At 34.6% G+C, this 23235-nt stretch overlaps 1 pseudogene across 1 annotated transcript; it reads left to right on the top strand.

The window, feature by feature from the left end:
* The first annotated feature begins 2098 nt into the window (after positions 1-2098).
* LOC308278952 (small ribosomal subunit protein uS9-like) lies at positions 2099-21178 on the top strand (annotated as a pseudogene). The gene is made up of 2 exons: positions 2099-2157; positions 20721-21178. The product of its transcript is annotated as a small ribosomal subunit protein uS9-like (transcript).
* The last annotated feature ends 2057 nt before the right edge of the window (positions 21179-23235 follow it).

The following is a 23235-nucleotide window of genomic DNA, read 5'->3' as shown; positions in this document are numbered from 1 at the left end:
TCAACTTATAATTTTAAAAATATCTTTTTTAGGCAATACATATTATTGGAAAATAATAAAACAACTTTTTATGCCTTCTTCCTAAGTTCTTGATTAGTGTGGTTCAAATGAGAATTTAAAACCCAATTTGTTTTTACTCAGTATTAGAGCATTTAAAGATGTTTTAGTTAATCTTACTGATCTCTTACTATTAAATCACATAAACCCCATGGGCACTTGTAGGGACACAAAACAGAGGTAAATATTTACTGTCAAAATGAAGAGCTACATCTTCAGACCAAAAGAAAATCCATGAATTCTCTAAATTTCATAAAGTTTAGATGTTTTAATATGGGTCTTTAAAAATCTTACATGGATATTAGAACATTAATGATGGCAATTGTTTATAATTACTATTTCAAAGATATTTAAGGGAGATGATGAAAATCTATGTACATTGTAAAATGACATCAAAATATTTCATCCAAATCTCTAGAATGAGAATTATAATGATTTTTTAATGAACCAAATTTCTAGTTGCTTTTCTTGCTGTATTCTAAAATGGATGCTTCATAGAGTTGCTATCAAAGATATTTTGATAAACAAAAATTTTCTGTAAATTATACAATGTTAATCAAATATTAGTTGTCCTTATTAGTGCTATTCTTATGTTTAGACATTGAGTCAGTTTTCTTGTCACTGTGACCAAAATACTCAATGAAAAATTAGATGAAGGTTTATTAGAGTTCACAGTTTCAGTCCATAGGGCTGGCTCCCAGACATAAACCATGATGAAAAGTCAGGTGTCAGAAAGATGAGTCTCTCACATTTTGATGGCAGAAAGCAGACAGGGAGAGAAAGGACATCTGTGGATATACACAGTGCCCAAGATGACATCCACAAGGATTCACCAACTCCAGCCTGGCCCTACCTCTTAACCTTGCTTCATTGGGGAAGTGCTTTCCATGCATAAACTTTGATAATATATTTTAAGCTCAAACTATATCATAAAATTTATTTCAAAAATTGAACTCCCTTTACTGCAGTCCTTCTCATAAATTAGCTAAAATATAAAATTTTTGAAAAAAATAATATGTTAATCACTAATTACAGGTCTTTTAAAAACCTTTATCCCCAATAGTTTTCTGAATGTTTTACCATAAGTGCTTCCTCTCCTTTAAAGTGGAATGATGTGAACTCAGTGTAAAAATAACATGCTGACTGAAGTAGCTATGTTCTTTGACTCTTGAGGCTCTTAGGAAGTACACTGAAAGAAAAAGTCCTTAAAATCCATTATACAGAGAAAACCAATTAATAAAATGGATTACAAAACTATGGTATATGTACAAAATGAAACTTTACTTACTCAAAGAAGAAATAATAGATGAGCAAATAAGGTGACATAACTGAGGGGACGGGAGAGGGGAAGAGAAAAATTTCTAATGCACATGATGTACATTAAGAAACATCAATGTCAATCATTAAGTCAAACATGAGAAGTAGGGAGAGGGAAGGAATGAGGTGGAAACTGTTTAATGGCTAATTGGGTGATATGTGCATGTATGCCTCCACCATCTTGTACCCCATTAAGATGAATAACAACAATGCATGAATAAAAATTTAAATTTTAAAAAGTCAATAAATATACAAAATTAGGACTTCCAGGAGGATAAGAGAAGCAGCAAATCTCAGTCATGCTGACACTCAATTTCTATTGCCATCAAAGCAGTGTCTTGACACGAGAAAAAAAAAGTAAAAAATTAAACAAAGCAATGAAAAATTAAAAGTCTTTAAAAGAAAAGCCAGAAGACAGAAGACACTAAAGTAGCCTGCATAACTATCCTGGAGAATGGCTGTGGCCTCTGCAGGGGCTAAAGCAGCACCATCTTCCCTAACTGCCCAAACACTGTTGGCACTGTAGCCTCCAGATACCTTCAGAAAACAAGCCAACAATTTGATACAAAGTGCGCAGCTGCAGCTCATTGGTATTATAAGTAATCAGCATCTACCTCCATGCCCCACAGAGAAGCCTACAGCCCAGATGCCTGACTAGAACCTGTGGCAGCAGGTGCCAAGCCCACCTTGTCCTACCGAGATCCACAGCATGCTCAATAACACCATGAATGAACTAGCCATCCCCATGGGAGAATGCCCAATGCAACAGCAGAAACTCACACAGTAAGCCATAGACTCTCAATGTCTAAGACTACATGGTTCACTCTGATAAAGGTGGGAATGAAGTCTGCTGTTAGACACAAGACAAGCATGGATTACCATACAGCCCCAAGTGTCACAGGGGCAAAAAGACCTACAATCCAGAGAGCACAGCACCCTAGTAGAGCCTACAGAGATCACCACAGACAAAATTATATCATTTTTAGTAATATAAATGGAACTGGAGAACATTATGTTAAGTGAGATTAGTCAATCACAAAAAGTAAAAAATGGGATGTTTTTCCTAATATGTGGAAGCTAGGGAGAAAGTAAATCATCAGAAGAACTCTAGACAAAAATGGAGAAATCATAAGTGAGTAAGTAAGGCAATTTGAAGGGGAAAAGGGAAATCCCCAAATGTACATTCAAAAACATATTAGTGTTAATCAATAAGCCAAAGATGAGAAGAAGGAAGGGGGAGAGAATAGAGTGAGAACTGGGTAAGGTCAAAATGAATTATGTGTGTATGCATGCCTCTACCATCATGTACCTCATTAAGGTGTATGACTACAGTACACCAACAAAAAATATTGGTGAAAAACCAAAATTATGTCATTTTCATAAAAATGGATGGAATTGTATAGCATTACACTAAGTGAGATTAGTCAGTCACAAAAACTAAAAAATCAGTGTTCTCTTTAATATGGGGAAGCTAGGAAGAAAATGGGACATAGGAGGAACTCCAAAAACTAACTGATGGATACGAGAGGAGGAAAAGGGGGAAACAGCTCAACGTACAAGATTTACTTACACAAACTTATCAAATCAATCACTCAGCTGAGTATGGGAAGGATGGAAAGAAGAGGGAAAAGAGTAGGAACTTGGGGAGGACTAAAGTGCTGTGTAATGTATAGTCCCAACACACCAAAAGAGTATTTTAAAATAAGCATGTTTCAGATTGAAAAGAAATATGTAAAATTATCTCTGTTTCCTTGTAACATGACATATGTATGTGTCTCTGTGTGTGTGCATGTGTGTAGATAGATAGTTAAAGAGAAAAGACACTAAAGACTTCACCAAAAATAAATGTAGGAACTCTAAAATTGATGGATTACAAGATCATTTTACAAATTCATATGTAATACACAATATAAAATGTAGTTAAAACAATTCCATTGGTCATAGCAACCAAATAATAGGATGCTTTGAAATAAATTTAATAAAAACATACAAAATTTATACAATTAAACAGTACAAAATATTGCTGAAGTAAATTTTAGAAGATTTTTAAAATTTTTATTGATGCATTGCAGTCATACATCTTAATGAGATAAAAGACTTGTGTAGACATACATGCACACATCACCCAATTAGCTCTTACCCAATCTACTCCATTTGCTCCCCTTCCCTCCTTCCCATGCTTGGCTTACTCATTGCCTTTGATATGTTTGTTTAAGTACATCATTTGCTTTAGAGAATTTCCTTCTTCTCCCTTCCCATTCCCTCAGGTTGCCTTATTTGCTCCTCTATAGGATCTCCTTCTTCATTTAGAGTTTTTCCTGTTACTCACTTCTCTTTAGCTTTCACATATTACGTAAAACATCCAATTTCTTCTTTTTTGTGACTGACTAATCTCACATAGTATAATATCATCTGGTTCCATACATTTTCCTGTAAGTGACATAATTGTCTTTATTTATGGCAGAGTATAATTCCATTATGTATGAGTAGGGGACACGCTATATAAATAATGTTAATTATTGGAAGACTTAACACTGTTAAAATTACAATAGTCCCCAAACTACTGCACAGGTTCAACACAACCCTTGTAAAAATATCAACTTAATTCTTAATAGAAACTGAAAGGCAGATTCTAAAATTCATGTGGAATTTCAAGGGACCAAGTATAGCTAAAATAATTCTACAAAGATGAATAAAATGGTAATATCAATATGCTCTGGCTTCAAGGCACTAAAAAGTAACAGGAATCATCATGACACTTTCTTACTGTCACAAAGACATTGTGTACACCTTATACCTCTGATCAACTGATGTTTTACCTGGGTGCCTACACTATTGATGGAATAGAAGAAAAGTCCTTTAATGAAATAGTTCTGGGAAAACTGGGCAGCTACATGCAAAATCATGCAGCTGAAACTTCACCTCAAGAAATACACAAAATGCAACGTTAAAAGTTAAATGTATAAAAATTTAACAATAAAAAACTACAGCCAGGCATGGTGGGACATGCTTGTAATTCCTGCTCTTGGGAGGCAGAGACAGGAGGATCACACAGGTTCGAAGCCAGCCACACTGGCTTAAGAGACCCTGTTTCCAAATAAAAATATAAAAAATAGGTCTGATAGTGTAGCCCAGAGGTAGAAGGGCTCCCAGGACCCCAAACAAGCAACCTAATGACACAACTCAAGGACCTAAAAAAACAGGAACAGTTTAATCCCAAAGCCAGTAGATGGATATAATTATAATCAAAGAAGAAATTAATGAAATAGGAAACTTAAAAATGCAAAGGATCAACAAAACACAAAGCAAGTTCTTTGAAAAAATTAACAAGATAGTCAAATCACTAGCCAACCTAACTAAAAGAAAGAGAATGCACTATTGGTGGGACTGAAAATTAGGGCAACCTCTTTGAAAAACTATGAAGAATCCTTAGAAGAATGGAAACAAACTTACCATATGATCCAGCAATAGAGCTTCTGGGTATGTACCCAAAAGAATAAAAAAAAATAACCAACCAAACTGATGCATGTGTATCTATATTCATAGCTGCACAATTCACAATTGTCAAACTATGGAACCAGCCAAGATGTCCATCAACAGATGAATAGATTACAAAACTGTGGGATATGTACACAATGGAATTTTACTCAGCCATCAAAAAGAACTCAATTACATCACTTTCAGGGAAATGGATGGAACTGGAGAACAGTATGCTCAGTGAGATTAGTCAGTCACAAAAAATTAGAAATCAGATGCTCTTCCTAATATGCAGAAGCTAGGAAGAATATGGGTCATAGGAGGAAACTATAGATGAAGAAGGAGAATTTATAGATGAGCAAATAAGGTGACCTAAATGAGGGGATGGGAGAGGGGAAGAGGAAAATTTTCTAATGTTCATGATGTACATTAACAAACATATTGAAGTCAATCACTTAGCCAAACATGAGAAGGGGGGAGAGGAAATAAATTGGGATGGAACTGGATAAGTGCTAACTGGGTGATGTGTGCATGTATGCCTCCACCATCTTGTATCCCATTAAGATGTGTGACTACAATGCACCAAGAAAAAAATTTTAAAAGAAAATGAAAAAGGAGACATCACCACAGATAGTGGGGAAATTCAATGTATCATCAGAAACTATTTTAAAATTTTATATTCCCATAAAATAGAAAAATGTGGAAGAAGTTGAAATATTTCATTTTTTTAATTTTCTTTTTAAAAACTTTTTATTGTTGCATTGTAGTCATACATTTTAAGGGGGTATAAGATGGTAGAGACATACATGCACATATCACACATTTAGCCCTTCCCCAATTCCCACACCATTCCCTTCTCCTTTCCCTCCTTCTCATGTTTGGGTTATTGATTTATATGTTTATGACTGTACATCATGTATATTTCTGAATTTTCTTCTTTTTCCCATTCTCAATTAGGTCTTATTTGCTAATCTACAGTTTCTCCTTTCTCCTCTAGAATTCTTCCTCTGACACTTTTTCTTTCTTTGCTTAAGTTATTTGTATATTCCAGATATTATTCCTCTATTGCAATAATAGTTGGAAAAATGTTCTTCAGTTCTGTGGGCTCTCTGTTGAGGTCCTTGATAGTTTCCTTTGCTGTAGAGAAGCTCTTCAGTTTAATGAAACACCATGTATTGATACTCCTTTTAATTTCTTGTGCCTTTGGGGTTTTGTTAAGAATTTTTTTACCTGTGTCTATGAATTTAAATGTTGGCCCTCTTTAAGGGGCTGAAAGTTCACTGGTCTAATTTCCAAGTCTTTGGTTGATCTTGAATTGACTGTTATGCATGTTGAAAAAGTGGCGTTTATGGTTTTTTTTCTGCATATAGGTAACCAGTTTTGCTGACTCCATTTCCTGAAGAGTCTATCTTATTTCTACTGTATGTTTTTGGCCACTTTGTCAAAAATCAATTGGTTGTAAGTGTATGGGGTTATTTTCTGAATCATCTGCTCCATTTGTCTGTATCTGTTTTTGTGCCAATGCTATGGCTTTGTGGTATAGTTTGAAGTAAGGTACTATTATGTCTCCTGCGTGATTCTTGTTGTTGACAACTACTTTATTTATTCTGTTTTTTTTGTTGTTGTTGATATTGTTACAAAAAATTAAGAATTTATTTTTCAATGTCTGTGAGGTATGACCTTGGTAATTTGATGGGTATTATATTGAATCTGTATATCATTTTTGTAAGATTGGCCATTGCATTGATGTTTATTCCACTTATCCATGGACATGAAAATCTTCCATCTTCTAATGTCTACTTCAATTTTTTTTAATATTTTATATTTTTCTTTGTAGGTTTCTTCTACCATCTTGGTTAGGTTTATTCCTAAGTATTTTATTTTTTGTGGAATATCTTCAGTGGAAGTGTTTTCTGGATTTCTTTTTCAGTGGACTTATGGCTGGAATACAGGAAAGCTTCTCATTTATTAAGATTGATTTTTTTATACAGACACTTTGTTGAAATTGTTGATCAGTTCTATTAGCTTTTTGGACGAGCTTGTTGGGTCTTCTAAGTATAGTATAATGCCATTTGGAAATAGTGATAATTTTGGTTCTTCTTTACCTATTTGTATTTTTTTCTTTTCTTTTTTTTTTTTTTCGGTGGTACTGGGGTTCATGGAAGCCCTTCTACCTCCGGGCTACACTCCCAGACCAATTTTATATTTTTGAAACAGGGTCTCTTACACCAGCGTGGCTGGCTTTGAACCTGCGCGATCCTCCTGTCTCCACCTCCCAAGCACGGGGATTACAAGCGTGCGCCACCACGACCGGCTATTTCTTTGATTTTCTAATCTTGCCTCATTGCTCTGACTAGAGTCTCAAGTAATATATTGAAAAGAAGTGGTGATAATTGACATCCTTGTCTCATTACTGTTTTAAGGGGATTTCTTTCAGTGTTTCTCCACTTAATATTGCCTATTGCTTTTATGGTGCTGAAGTAAGTACCTTCTATTTTATATACTTTTATTTATTTATTTTTTATTCTTATGTTTTATTCTTATTCTTTATATTTTATTCTTATTCAGATTGTGCTTGTTTTCCTCTTCCCTCCCACTTCCCTTTCTCCCCTCCCAATAATAGGTGTCCAGGTTAACTATGCTACATTTATACTTTGACACATATTCGAATGTAGATCCTCTATTAATCAACCTCAGCCTTGTTTCTCTCCTACCCTTCCATTTCAGCTTTGCTGAGGTTTTCCCTCCATTATATTAGTGAAAACATGTCTCTTCTCATTCTGTGCTTGGCTGATCTCACTTAGCATAATGTTCTCCAGGTCTTTCCATATTCTTGTGAATGCATGATTTTGACCTTTTTATAGTTTAGTAGAATTCCATTGGGTGTATTTCCCATAATTTTGCAATCCATTCATCTCTTGATGGAGACCTAGGTTGGTTCCATATTTTGGCTATTTCAAATTGTGCTGCTATGAACATGGGTATGCATATATTACTATAGTTCTCTGATTTCAACCCTTTGGAAAGATATCCAGGAGTGGTATAGTCTGATCGTATGGTGGGTGCATTCCCAGTTTTCTAAGGAATCTCCACACTGATCTCCATAATGGCTGAACTAGTTTGCACGCCCACCAAGAGTGTAAAAGAGTTTCTCTTTCCCCACATCCTTACCAGCATTTGTTATTTGATTTCTTTATGCTTGCCACTCTGATTGGGGTTAGATGGAATCTCAGTGTAGTTTTGATTTGCATCTCCCTGATGGCTAATGATGTTGAACATCTTTTCATGTATCTATTGGTCATTCATATCTCTTCTTTTGTGAAGTGTCTAGTAAATTCAGTTGCCCATTTCTTGATTGGGTTATTTGTTTTGCTAGTGTATACCCTTTTGTGCTCTATGTATATTCTGGATATTAGCCTTCTATCCTAGTGGTGGCTGGTAAGGATATTCTCCCATTCTGTAGGCTTTCTATTTAGGTTCTTGATGGTTTCCTTTGATGAGAAGAAACTTTTTAGTTTGATGCTATCCCACTTGTTAATTCTTGCTTTAATTTCCTGTGCTTTGGCTGTCTTGTTTAGAAAGTTACTGCCTGTGCCTATATATTGGAGTGTTAATCCTATGTCCTCCTCTAATAGCTTCAAAGCCTCTGTTCTAAATTCTTTAATCCATCTAGAATTAATTACTGTGCATGGTGAAAAGTAAGGACTTAGTTTCATCTTTCTACAGATAGATTGCCAATTTTCTCAGCACCATTTTTTGAAAAGGCTGTCTTTTCTCCAGCGTATGAGTTAGACCCCTTTGTCAAAGATCAATTGACTATAGGTGTCTGGGTTTGTTTCTGTACATTGTATTCTGTTCCACTGGTCAGTATGCCTATTGTTGTGCCAATACCATGTGTTTTTGTTACTAATGCACATAGTATAATTTGAAGTCAGGGATTTTGATGCTTCCTGCCTGGTTCTTATTGCTGAGTATTGCTTATGCTATTTTGGGTGTTTTCATTCTCCATATAAAATTCATGACTGATTTTTCTAAGACTATGAAGAATGTCGTTGATATTTTGGTAGAAATTGCATTAAATATGTAGATCATTAAATATGTAGATTATCAGAATGGCCATTTTGATTATATTTATTCTGCCTATCCATGAGCAAAAGAGATATTTTTAACTTCCATGGTCTTCTTCAGATTATTTTTTTACTGTTTTATAATTTTCATTGTAGAGTCTTCTGTATCTTTGTTTAGGTTTATACCTAGTATTTTATTGGTTTTGAGGTTATAGTGAATAGAATTGTTTTCTTTATTTCTTTCATTCTGGATACATTGTTGGCATATAGAAAAGCAACTGGTTTCCTTAGATTCATTTTGCATCCTGTAACTTTGCTGAATAGGTTAAGTAGTTCCAGTAGTCTTTTGGTTGAGTTCTTTGGGTTTTCTAGGTAAAGGACCATGTTACCTGCAAATAAGGATAGTTTTAATTTTTCACTTCCTATTTGAATTCCTTTGATATCCTTCTCTTGTCTTACTGTTGTGGAAAGAATCTCGAGGACTATATTGAAAAGGAGTGGTGATAGTAGACATCCTGGTCTTGCTCCTGATTTTAGAGGGAATTCGTGCAGTTTATCTCATTCAATATGATGTTGGCTTTGGGTTTATTGTATATTGCCTTCATGATATTGAAATATGTTTCTTCTATTCAAACTTGCTTCAGTGTTTTTAACATAAATAAGTTTTTGGTTTTATCAAATGCTTTTTCAGCATCTATTGATAAGATCATGTGGTTTTTATTCTCAGTTCTATTAATGTGGTGAATAACATGCATTGATTTTCATATGTTGAAGCAGCCTTCCTTTTCTGGGGTGAAACCAACTTGGTCATGGTGTACAATTTTCTTGATATGGTTTTAAACTGTATACCTAGTATTTTTTTAGAATTTTTGCATATATGTTTATCAAGGATATTGGTCTATAATTTTCTTTTGATGAGGTATTTTTATTTGGTTTTGGGATTAATATGACACTGGCCTCAGAGATGGAGTTTGGGAGATTTCTATGTCTTTCAATTTCCAGAACAAGTTATGAAGTATTGGGATTAGTCCTTCATTGAAGGTTTTGTAGAATTCAGCTGGAGACCTGTAATGCCCTAGGATTTTCATTGATGGCAGAACTTTTGTTTTAGTTGGTATTGGGGTTCCTGGAAACCCTTCTACTTCCAGGCTACACTCCCAGACCCATTTTTTTTATTTGGAAACAGAGTCTCTTAAGCCAGAGAGGCTATCTTTGAGCTTGTACAATCCTCCCATCTCTGCCTCCCAAGCACAGGAATTACAAGCGTGTGCCACCACACCTGGCTTGATGGTAGAATTTTTATTGCTGTTTATAATTCTCTGCTTGCTATTGGTTGGTATAGGCTTGCTATATCCTCTTAGTTCAATTTAGGTAGGTTATATGTCCTTAGAAATCTATCGATTTCTTCTATTTTTTACAGTCTGTTGGAGTATAAATTTTCAAAATAGTTTCTTATCATCTTTTGAATTTCCCCATTGTCTGGATGTCTCCTTTTTCATTCCTGATTTTAATGATTTGAATTGATTCTTTCTCTGTTTTGGTTAGGATTGCCAGGTGTTTTTCAATCATATTAATATTTTTAAAGAACACAGCTTTTTGTTTTGTTGATTCTTTAAGTTGATTTTTTGTTTTCATTTCATTTATTTCTGCTCTGATTTTAATAATTTTCTGCCTTCTACTGGCTTGGACATTAGACTGTTGCAGTCTTTCTAGGTCCTTGAGATATGTTATGACTCTCTGTTCTTTTTACGTGGGCACTTAATGCTATAAACTTTCCTTTTAACACTTCCTTCAGAGTGTACCACATATTTTGGTAAGTTGTGTCTCTAATTTCATTTAATTCCAGAAATTTCAAGTTATTCTTTAATTTCTGATCTTACCCACTTGTTGTTCAATAGTATGTCATTCAATCTCTATGTATTTAAGTAGTTTCTTTTGGTCTTCCTATTGTTCATTTCTACTTTCATTTCATTGTTGTCTTTAAAGATTCAGGGAATTATCTTACATATTTTGAATTTGCTGGTGCTTGTTTTATGGTCCAGAATGTCATTTATTTTGAAGAATTATCCATGGGCTTCTGAGAATAATGTTTATTCTGCTGTTTCTGGTTGTAACATTCTGCATATGTCAATTAGGTCCATTTGGTTTATAGTATTCTTCAGTTCTGAAACTTCTTTACTCAACTTTTGCCTTGAAGATTGACTTAGTGGTGTAAGAAGTGTGTTAAAGTATCCCAATATTATTATACTTGGGTGTATTTGAGATCTGATGTACTGGAGGGTATGTCTTACAAATGTGACTGCACCCATATTTGGGGCATAAACATTTACTATCATTATATTTTTTTGTGGATTGTTCCTTTTAATAGAAGAAAGTGTCCTGCTTTGTCTCTTTTTATGTGCTTTAGCTTAAAGTCTGTTTTGTTGGATATCAGCATTACTACCCCTGCCTGCTTTTGTTCTCCACTAGCATGATATATGTTTTTCATCATTTCACTTTGAGTCTATGAATATCTTTGGCTATAAGGTAAGTTTCTTGCAAAAAGTATATATTTTGATTATTTTTGATGGTACTGGGGTTCCTGAAACCCTTCTACCTCCAGGCTACACTCCCAGACACATATTTTTTATATTTTTATTTGGAAACAGAGTCTCTTAAGCCAGCAAGTGTGGCTTCTAACCTGTGTGATCCTCCTGTCTAGGACTCCCAAGCACAAGGATTATAAGTGTGCACCACCATGCCTGGCTGGATTATGTTTTTTAATCCACATTGCCAGTATACGCCTTTTGATTCGTGAGTTAAATTCTTTGACATTCAGAATTATTATTGAAATATGATCTTTTTCACTGGGCGTGGTGGTGCATGCTTGTAATCCCCGCACTTGGGAGGCCGAGACAGGAGGATTGTGCAGGTTTGAAGCCAGCCACACTGGCTTAAGAGACCCTGTTTCCAAAAAAAAAAAAAATAGATCTGGGAGTGTAGCCCGGATATAGAAGGGCTTCCAGGAATCCCATTACCACCAAAAAAAATATGATCTTTTTCTGTTATTTTCTGGTCTATCTTCTGTTTGGTATAATGCTATTCTTCTTTACTTAGATGTCCCATTGATCAACTTCATCTCTTCTCTAGTTTTGAAAATTGCTTCTTTTTCTTCTTTTTGGTTTATTTTTTTAAGTATTTTTTCTAGTATTGTCTTTGAATTCATGAATTTTTTGAGATTCTGTTTATCTTTAAACACTTGATTCTCCATCAATTTTGAATAATAATTTTGCTGGGTTTAGCAGTTTGGGGTGGAATTATTTTTCTTCCAGGGTCTGGATCACATCATACCAGTCTCTCCTGGCATTTCTGACTTGGGTTGTATAGTCTTGGGTGATTTTTATTGTTTGGCCCCTATATGTTACCTGTTCTCTTGTTCTCATTGCTTTTAAGATTTTTTTGGCCTCTATGTTGATCATTTTTATTATTATATGGCATGGGAAAGTACTTCTTTGATCTTGTCTTCATGGTGTTTTGTATGTCTCCTGAAAGTGTAAATACAAGTCTCTTTCCATGTTTGTAAAATTCTCTGAAATTATTTCTCTGAAGAGATTACAAATACCCTTGGTTTGTACCTCTATCCCTTCTTCAATGGCTTTTATTTGTAAGTTAGGACACTTCATGTTGTCCCATAGTTGTTGGATGCTTAGGTTTTGTTGCTGTAGTAATTTTTATATGCTGTTGACAGTGCTTTAGATTTTGAATGAACTGTCTTCTAATAATGATATTCTGTTTTTCATTTCATTAAATCTTCCAGAATTTATTTTTATTCCTTTATTCATTTCATTTATTAATTTTTTTCATTTCATTTCAGGCCTCTTTTCAATTATTTCTTAGTGTTTGCATTTCCTCTTTCATTTTCTGTACACTTGCTTTGAGGCCTTTCATCATACTGAAGATCAGGATTCATAATTCTCCTTGCATTTCTTGTAGATCAATATTCATGATTTCTATTATTTCATCAGTGTTCCTTGTTATCATATTCTCATGTTCTCGGACTTTTTCTTCTTATATATTGGCATCTTGTCTTTTGTTATTATGTCTTATCCAATCTTAATTCTAGTAATTTAGAGGTGTTAGCAGATAACTAGTGCTTTTATTAATGGTGGGGGTTGGGTAATAGTGGAAGAACTGGGGTGATGGGTACAGGAGTAGGGTAAAATAGAGAATTTGATTAGGTTGAGCAAGAATTTTGGTATAACAAGGTAATATCTGGTAAAGAATTAGAAAAGGTTAGATAGTAGGAATCTTATAGTTAGTAGAGTATTTATGTATGGAGATATGAAATACCTTTAATATTAAACAAGGGGATATAGTAAGGGAAGAAAAGAAAAGTTTTGAAAGAAGACCATAGATTGACTAGAATGAGAAAGTTTGTAAAAGGAATGGGTAGAAGGAACAAACATACATGAATAAAGTAACAAAACAAGTTACAAAACCTAACAATTAGAAATGAAAGACAAAAACAAAAGAAAAAAAAAGAAAAAAAGAAAGGCCAAAAATAAAATAAAAGAACTAGCAACAGTGTGAGAGAAAAACAAACTATCAAATAAAATAAAATAAAAATGAAAAAACCCAGTCCTACTAATTTATGAATATAGGGTCAGGCCCATATAATATTTGTATGTCTATTCTCTGTGGTAGGTTCTGAAGTATATTCCAATGTCTTTTATTTGCTCTGTATCCTATTATCAGGTTTTGAACCCACTCTCTGAGTGTTTGCACCCCTCTATTGCCTCTGACAGCTTTGTTTTTACATTTCAGGGTTTCAGGTGTTTCTGTTAATGAGTTCTGTATAATTTCAGGGTTTTTTATTCCCCAAGCTGTGCTCTGAGCCATGCTTCCTGCTTCTGTTTCGGTTTGTTAGCTTTATTTATTTTGTTTGTCAAGACACTGCCTACTTGGTAGTTGAACTTTTTTCCAGGTACTGAGATGTTCTGTGTCCCACAGTCACCATTTTATTCTCCTCTCTGTACCTTCTATTTTAATTTGCCATGGTGTTTTTAGCATGAATGACTGTTGTATTTGTTTAATGCTTTTTCACCATATCTTGAAATGATAATGTTATTATTGTCTTTGGTTCTGTTCATGTGATGAATTACATAGATTGTTTTTTAAATGTTAAACCCGCTTTGTATCCCTGGGATGAACCCTACTTGGCCATGGTGTATAATTTTCTTGATGTGATTTTGAATGTTTGTTGCTCGTATTTTGTTTAGCAGTTTTGCATCTAAGTTCATTAATGATATAGGCCTATAGTTTTTTGCACTATCTTTATTTGGTTTTGAAATTAATGTAATGTTGGCTTCATAGATGTTTTTGGGAGAGTCCCCTATTTTATGTAATATATTAGGGATTATTGGGATTAGGGTTTTATAAAGGTTTTGTAAATTTCACTTGGGAAATAGAAATTGACATATTTCTAGGCATATAATACCTATCTATATTGAACCAAGAGGACATAGAAAACCTAAACTGACTAATATAAGCAAAGACATTGAAAAAGCAATAAAAAACCATACTATCAAAGGAAAATTTAGATTCAGAAAAACTTTTAGCTGAATTCTACAAAAGCTTTACAGAAGAACTAAACCAAATACTTTACAAGTGGTTCCATAACATAGAAAGATATGTAATTCTTCCAAACACCTTTTATGAGTCCAGTATCACTTTTATACTAGATAAACATCCATGAAAAATCAAGAGAAAAATTGCAGACCAACATCATTGATGAACATAGATGCAAAAAATCTAAACTAGCCATGAACATTCAAAACCATACCAAAAAATGTACACCATGACCAAGTTGGTTTTATTTCAGGAAAGCAAGGCTGGTTCAACATATGCAAATCAATATATGTTATTAACCAAATAAATAGAACTAAGAACATAAATCATATGATCATCTCAATAGATTCTAAAAAAGCATTTGACAAAAGACAGCACCCATTCATGTTAAATAAAACTGCAGAAAATAAGCATAGAAGGAACACATATCAACACCATTAAGGCAATATACAATAAACCCAAAGCCAACATCATATTGGATGGAAAAAACTGCAGAAATTCAGTTTAAAATCAAGAACAAGTCAAGGATGCCCACTATCACCATTTCTTTTCCATATAATCTTTGAGACTCTTAAGTCTTAAGACTTTTAAATTTTACTTAATGATTAAAACTTAATAATTAAGATTGTCTTACTTAATGATGAAGTCTTAATGATTAAAACTCAAGACTCTTAAGTCTTAATTATTAAGTCTTACTTAATCTTACTTGATGAGACTCTTAAGTCTCATCAGAGCATTAAAACAAGAGAAGAATATCAAAGGAATAAAAAAACTAAAATTTTCTTTATTTGCAGATGACTTGATCCTCTATCTAGAAGACTCAAAGAACTCAACCAAACAACTAATAGAGCTGATTAACAAATTTAGCCAAGTAGTAGGATATAAAATCAACCTAAAATCAGTATTTTTGATATGCCAACCATTAATTCACAGAGAAAAAAATTTCAGAAACCAATCATATTCATAATAACACCAAAGCCAATAAAATACCAAGAATAAACCTAACCAAGGAGATAAAAGACCTCTGCAGTAAACATTATAAAACACTAAAGAGATAAATTAAAAATATGTTGGAAAATGAAAAGAAATTTCACACTTTTGGATAGGCACAAAAAACCTTTTCAAAATGGCCATTTTACCAAAAGTGATCTAAAGAGTCAATAAAACCACTATCAAAATAACACTGTGATTCTTCATAGACCTAGAAAAATCAGTCCTAAATTTTATATGGTAAAAAAAGACCTAGAATAAGCAAATAAATTATCAGCAATAAGAACCATTCAGCAGAATTATGATTTCTGACTTCAAATTTGCCACAGAGCTATACTAAAACAAAACAAGAGAAAATAAAAAAAAAAATGACAACAAACCAACCAACATAGTATTGACACAAAAACAGACACATAGATGAGTGAAAGAGTGAAAAATAATAGAAGGTACAGAAACATCCACACACTTATAGCCAATTGATTTTTGATAAAGGTACCAGACATATACATTGGAGAAAAGAGAGCCTTTCAACAAATGGTTTTGGGAAAACTGGTTGTAGAAAAATTGAACTAAATTTTTACCTCTCCACAAGTTTTTTATCCCATTAAGATGTATGACTATAATGCACCAATAAAAAATATTTAACAAACAAATAAATTCTTACCTCTCACCTTGCACAGAAGTCAACTAATTATTAATAAAAGATTAGACTAGAGACTGTGAAGCCACTACAGGAGGGTATAGGTTCAACATTTCAACATATATACACAGGTAGAAACTTCCTCAATAAGACCCCAAAAGCTTAGAAAATTAAAACAAGAATTAATACACAGGATGGTATTAAACTAAAAATTTCTGCACGTCAAAGTAAATCATCAAAAGCTAAAGAGATAGGCACATGGAATGGGAAATCTTTGCTAGATACCCCTTTGACAGAGGACTATGATAAAAAATATACAAAAATCTTAACAGACCTTACACTATAAAAACAGATAAGTCAATCAAGATGTGGGCAACTGAATTGAATAGATAGTTCGCAAAAGAAGAGATACAAATGGCCAATATATACATAAAATATGTCCAACATCCTTAGCAACCAGGGAGATGCAAATCAAGACTACACTGAAATTCCACCTAACCCCAATTAGAATGGTAATCATCATGATGTCTAATAACAATAAATGTTAGCAAGAATGTGAGAAAATAGGAACTTTTCTAAACTGTTGGTGGGATTGCAAACAAATTTAGTTGCTATCGAGATCAGTGTAGTGACTTTTTATAAAACTGAGGATGGGGAGTGGATCAGAGGGCACTGCTTCTAGAATGAGATTTGTGTACCTGCTCTTTGAGACTGTGTGACAATCCATAAGGACACTAAGTTTGAATGATGTAGATCAGATGTTTCCTATTGTACCCCACCTACCACAAGTTCACAGGCATCTGGGGACCCTTCCCCTACATGGCAGACTTTTATCTAAGAAATTCCAAAGAGTACCTATTAGAGAGAAGCTTTGCACCACATAGGTGCTAGCTCATTTGAGAACTTCAATAGGAAGGGCAATCATTGTTGTTTTTATATTTGTTTTAAAATCTTACTTTTATTTTTATACTTTTATTGGTGCATTGTAATTATACATCATAGTGAGCTTCAAACTGATACAAACATACATTCATACAGAACTTGGTGTGTTTCCCTCCATATTCAACCCCACTCCCTCCTTCACCATATATACCAGTGAGATTGGTAGTGATATCATCATATATGAAAATAGCATTATTTGACCTGTTTACTTCCTCATGTCTTCTTTTTTTCTCTTTCCACCTGTCTCCCAAACCCCTTTCACACTTCTATTGATCCGTCTTTTCGTTTACTAAAGTCCCTTTGGTTTCCTATTTTTTTCTCTAGCTTCCACACATGAAAGAAAACATGACCCTTGACTTTCTACAACTGGCTGATCTCACTAGTTCCATTAATTTTTTCTGAAAATGACTTTATTTTGTTTTTTTTTTTTACAGTACTGGGATTTAATCTGGTGACATTCTACCCAGACATTTTTTATTTTTTGAAATAGGGTCTAAGTTGCTGAGGCTGGCCTCAAATCTGTGATTCTCCTGTCTCAGACTCCCAAATACTGAAATTACAGATGAGCACCATACCTGAATAGCTTTGTTTTTCTTTATGGAAAAGTAAAATTTTATTTTTCTTAAATTTTTATTTACTTTTCTTTTTAGTTTTTATTCATTGTTTTCTTTTTTATTGTACTGCTGGAGACAAGCTTGGTCCCCAAGGCTTTATACTCAGATTTACACTTCCAGCTCAGCTGAAAGTATTGTACCCAGATCCAGTCATGACTCAGTCTTGCTGAAACTTTTGTGAAAAATTTAACTTAAAGAGTAAGAAGAAAAATCGTTCTAGCCATCCACACATGCTAAGAGCTACGGAGAGTCTTGGGTTGACTACTGAGCAAACAGTTCCCCGTACCAACAGAGAGTAGTAGCACAGCTTTTGTATACACTATAGCTATACAGGTCTATATTGGTCGCATCTGCACCCTATCCGATTGCATATTGTGACAAATTTAAATGTGTGTGCCATGTGAGTGGAGCTGTGACTTCAACTTCTTTCTTTCCCTGCAACACCAAGATCTACACAAATTTTAGGCAGAGGATAAGAGCTTCAGGCCCTTCAGCACAATTAGAGAAATTACTATCACAACTACTTTTAAGTAACAAAACCAGTATCAGCAGTGCCTATAGAAATTGCCATCATCTGATAAGGGCTACTCTTCCCACTGTAGGAGTAACCACAGAGGGTATACCCCATGTACTCTTGATGCCCACACCACATCTGCTTTAACTACTAGAGTGTCCTCATTCTTATGAAACCTGAAGAAACAGTACATACTGTACTCAAATCCACTAACCTCAGGTGAAGTTTCTTGAAATTACACCACACTGTCAAGTTGGAAATAAATCCAACAAATCCAACATTGTGTAACAAACCAGTATCCCAGGACACATCATCAAGATAAAACCACGTACCAAGAAGGCCTATACATAAAAGCAGAAGTAACATCCATTGCAATGGATATGCAAATATCAATACAGAAACACAAAAAAACAAAAATAGCATAATATGGAAATTATTGACATTCCTGATTCTCTAGGAACAGATTTCAAAGATATAAAAGTGAATGAAATGCCTGACAAAGACTCAAAAGAATGATTTATTTTTAATAATGCCCTTTTATTGGTGTATTATAGTCTCACATCATAATATTAATCATTTTGACAATGACATAATGCGCACAGCACTTGGTGCTCCCCTGCCTCCCCATTTCCCTCCTTTTCAATAGATTACTGAGATTGATGTTAGTATATTTACATATGTACACATAGTCTATGGTAGTATTTCCAATCATGAACCTGATTTCTAAAAGGCTCAATGAAATTTAAGAGAGTACAGCCAAATAGTTGAATAAATAAAAAGTCAATGCAGGCTGAATGAGAAATTCAGTAAGGAGATAGATATATTAACATAGAAACAAGCAGGAAATCTTAGAAATGAAAAGATTAGTAAGAAAGATAAAAAATTTTAATAGAAAGCCTTAATAATAGGCCACATCTAGTGAACGAAAGGATATCAGATCTTAAAGAAAGGTCTTTTGAAATGTTACTTTCCAACAGAAATAAAGAAAAATAAGAGGGAAAGGAGCATTAAAAATCTCTCAGACACTCTTTAAATATCAGGTCTTCATAATCAGCATACCTCAAGAAGAGCTGGAATGGCTACTATCTAAACAAAAATTAATAAATGCTGGCCAGGATACACAGAAAAAGGAACAAATACACTATCAGTGGGAATGGAAATTGGTATAGCCATTGTTAAAAACAGTATGGAGGCTCCTCTTCAAAAAACTAAACAAAGACAGATGTGGTGGTGCATGCTTGTAATCCTCGTGCTTGGGAGGCGGAGACAGGAGGATCATACAGCGCTGGCTTAAGAGACCCTATTTCTAAATAAAATATAAAATAGGTCTAGGAGTGTAGCCTGGAATTAGAAAGCTTCCATCCCGAGTACCACCAAAAAAAAAAAAAAAAAAAAAAAAACTAAACTAAATAAAGAACCAGTGTTGTCCCTGCTAATGAGAATGCTAAGGAGAGGGGGGAGTAGGAAACAGGTAACAAGGAAGGAGAGAGGAAAGACGATGAGGGTGACAAAGATGAGGTTGTGGCAGCTAGTTCAAAGAGACAGCAGGTGGTGAGGATAAAGAAGTTCATGCAGAAGCAGAAGACAGATGAGGATAGCTAGACAACACAAAAGGAAACGTTAAATATTTTTTAAAGATGCCATGAAGCCAAGTGTGGTGGCTCATGCCTATAATCCTAGTACTTGCGAAACTAATACAGGAAGATGGCAGGTTCAAAGTCAGCCTTGACAACTTAGCAAGACCTTGTCTCAAAATTAAAATTAAATTTAAATTTAAAAAGCTGGGAATGTAGTTTAGAGGTAGAATAGTCCTGAGTTCAATCCCAGTACCAAGAGGAAAAAGAAAAGACAGGGATCTGCCTACCAAGGGCAGTGTTACTCACAGATGACAAGAATTTTGCCATTGACCAAAACTCCAACATCAATTTACAAAATAAGAGGTAAAAAGAAACAAAATGTTTTTTAATTTTTTTATTGGTGCATTGTAGTCATGCATCTTAATGGGATAAAAACCTTTTGGAGACATGCATGCACATATCACTCAGTTACCCCTTACCCGATCCCCATCCCATTCTCTCCTCATTCCTTCTTCTCATGCTTGGCTTGGTGATTGACTTTGATATGTTTGTTTAAGTACATCACGTGCTTTAGAGAGTTTCCATCTTCCCCCCTCCCATACATTCAGTTAGTTCACCTTATTTGCTCCTCTGTAGGATCTCCTTCTTCATCTAGAGTTCCTCCTCTTACTCATTTATCCCTAGCTTTTGCATATTAGGGAAAACATACAATTTCTTCTTTTTTTGTGACTGACTAATCTCACTTGGCATAATGTCTTCCAGTTCTTTTCATATTTCCCTGTAAATGATGTAATTGTGTTTTTCTTTATGTCTGAGTAAAATTCCATTGTGTATATATATCCCAGAGTATTGTAGTCCATTCATCTGTTGATGGACATCTTAGCTGGTTCCATAGTTTGACAATGATGAATTGTGCAGCTATGAACATAGATATGCATGCATTAAGGGCCCGCTTCAGTCCCTGCAGGTGTTCAGACGCAAGAAGACAGCCACGGCCCTGACGCACTGCAAGCGAGGCAACGGGCTCATCAAAGTGAATGGGCGTCCGCTGGAGATGATCAAGCCGCGCATGCTGCAGTACAAGTTATTAGAGCCTGTTCTGCTTTTTGGCAAGGAGCGGTTTGCTGGTGTGGACATCAGGGTCCGTGTGAAGGGTGGTGGTCATGTGGTCCATATATACACCATCCGTCAGTCCATCTCCAAAGCCCTGGTGGCCTATTACCAGAAATATGTGGATGAGGCTTCCAAGAAGGAAATCAAGGACATCCTCATCCAGTATGACAGGACGCTGCTGGTAGCTGATTCCGGTCGCTGAGAATCCAAAAAGTTATGGCGGTCCTGGTGCTCGTGCTCGCTACCAGAAATCCTACCGATAAGCCCATCACAAGGGGCTTACATTTGTAATAAACAATGGAATTTTAAGGTTAAAAAAGGATATGCATTCATTAGTTTGGTAGTTTGGTTTCCTTTCTTTTCGGTAGATACCCAGAAGTGGTGCTGTTGTACCAAATTGTAAGTTCATCCCCATTCTTCTGAGGATCCTCCATATTGTTTTCCAGAGTGGTTGCACTAATTTGCAATCCCACCAACAATGCTTTAGAGTTCTCACTTCTCCAGATCCTCGCCAGCATTTTATTGTTGTTTGTGTTTTGAATGATTGCCATTCTAGTTGGTGTTAGGTGAAATCTCAGAGTAGTTTTGATTTGCATCTTTCTGGTTGCCAATGATATTGAGCATTCTTCCATGCATTTATTGGCCATTTGAATTTCTTCTTTCGAGAAGTGTCTATTTAATTCACTTTCCTAATGTAATTGAGTTATTTGTTTTCTTAGTGCTGAGTTTCTTGAGTTCTCTATATATTCTAGAGATTAGTCCTGTATCAGAGGAGTAGTTGAAAAAATGTTCTCCCAGTCTGTTGGCTCTTGGTGGAGGTTCTTCACAGTTTCCTTTGCTGTACAGAAGCTCCTCAGTTTCATGCAATCCCACATATTGATTCACCTTTTAGTTTCTTGTGTCTTTGGGGTCTTGTTGAGAAAGTTTTTAACTGTGCCTATATGTTGCAATCTTGGACCTATGCCCTCTTCAAGGAGCCTCAAGGTCTCAGGTCTAATTTCCAAGTCTTTGATCCATCTTGAATGAATTGACTGTTGTGCAGGATGAGATAGTGGAGTTTATTTCTATTTTTTTGCATATGATTAAGCAGTTTTGCCAACACCATTTGTTGAAGAGGCGATCTTTTTTCCAGTGTATGTTTTGGCCCCTTTGTAAAAAATCAATTGGCTGTATGTGCGTGGATTTGTTTCTGAGTCTTCTATTATGCTCCATTGGTCTATGTATCTGTTGTTGTGCCAATACCCTGCTGTTTTATTACAATGGCTTTGTAATATACTTTAAAGTCAGGTATTGTGATTCCTCCTGCATGGTTTTTGTTGCTGAGAACTACTTTGGCTATTCTGTTTTTTTTTTTGTTGTTGTTGTTGTTGTTCCAAATGAATTTAAACTTTTGAGTCTATGCCTTTCTTCCTAAGAGTATGTCTTAAAGAAAATTTTAAAATTTTGGTTTCCATTTTATATATTTGAACATATTTTAAGGGCCAGCTATTTTAAATGATCTCTAAATACCAAAGCAGCTTGAGACTCTTCTCTTTTGTATTTCAGTTTGTGGAGGGACCATATTCATTAAAATCCTAAAAGAAAAAAGATATGTAAAAAAATAAAAAAGACAGAAATTGTATTCTGAGACATCCAGTAAATGTTGGTGTATTTGCTTAGAGGTACTATGAGTACTTGGTTCTCTCTGGCATGATTTAAAAGGCCAAAGATAAAATGTTTTTGTTGTTGTTGTTGTTGTTGTTGTTGTTGTTGTTGTTGTGTTTTGTCTACAAAGCCACTGTTCAATGATTTTTTTGGTCTGCTGTGTATGTGAAGCAATGCTGCCCAACAATAAAAAAATTAATTTAATAGTTTATTGGTGCATTAAAATTATACACAATAGTGGTCTTTATTGTTACATATTTGTATATGCACATAACATAATTTGATCAATTTGATTCCCCAGTACCTCCAATTTTCTTCCCTACTCCCTCTCTTAAACCTCTTTCTCTACTGTACTGGTTTCTCTTCTGTTTTCATGAGACCCCTTTTTTTCTTTCTAGATTCCACATTTGACTCTTGACATTCTTAGTGCTATTCATTTCAACTAATATAATCTTCTCCAGTTAACATCTGTTTACCTGCAAGTGGCATAATTTCATTTTCATTATGGCTGAAAATACTATACATATATATACCACATTTTCTTTATCTGTTAACAGGCACATATGTGGTTTTAATAATTTGGCTATTGTGAATCTTAGATATGAGAAACATGAACATGGATATGATTTAGCCCTATAGTACTCCAACTTTAGTTCTTTTGGACAGATACTGAGGA

This window comes from Muscardinus avellanarius (assembly GCF_963383645.1).
Source record: "Muscardinus avellanarius genome assembly, chromosome: X".
NCBI classification, from domain to species: domain Eukaryota; kingdom Metazoa; phylum Chordata; class Mammalia; order Rodentia; family Gliridae; genus Muscardinus; species Muscardinus avellanarius.
This window is presented reverse-complemented; position numbering and strand designations above follow the sequence as displayed.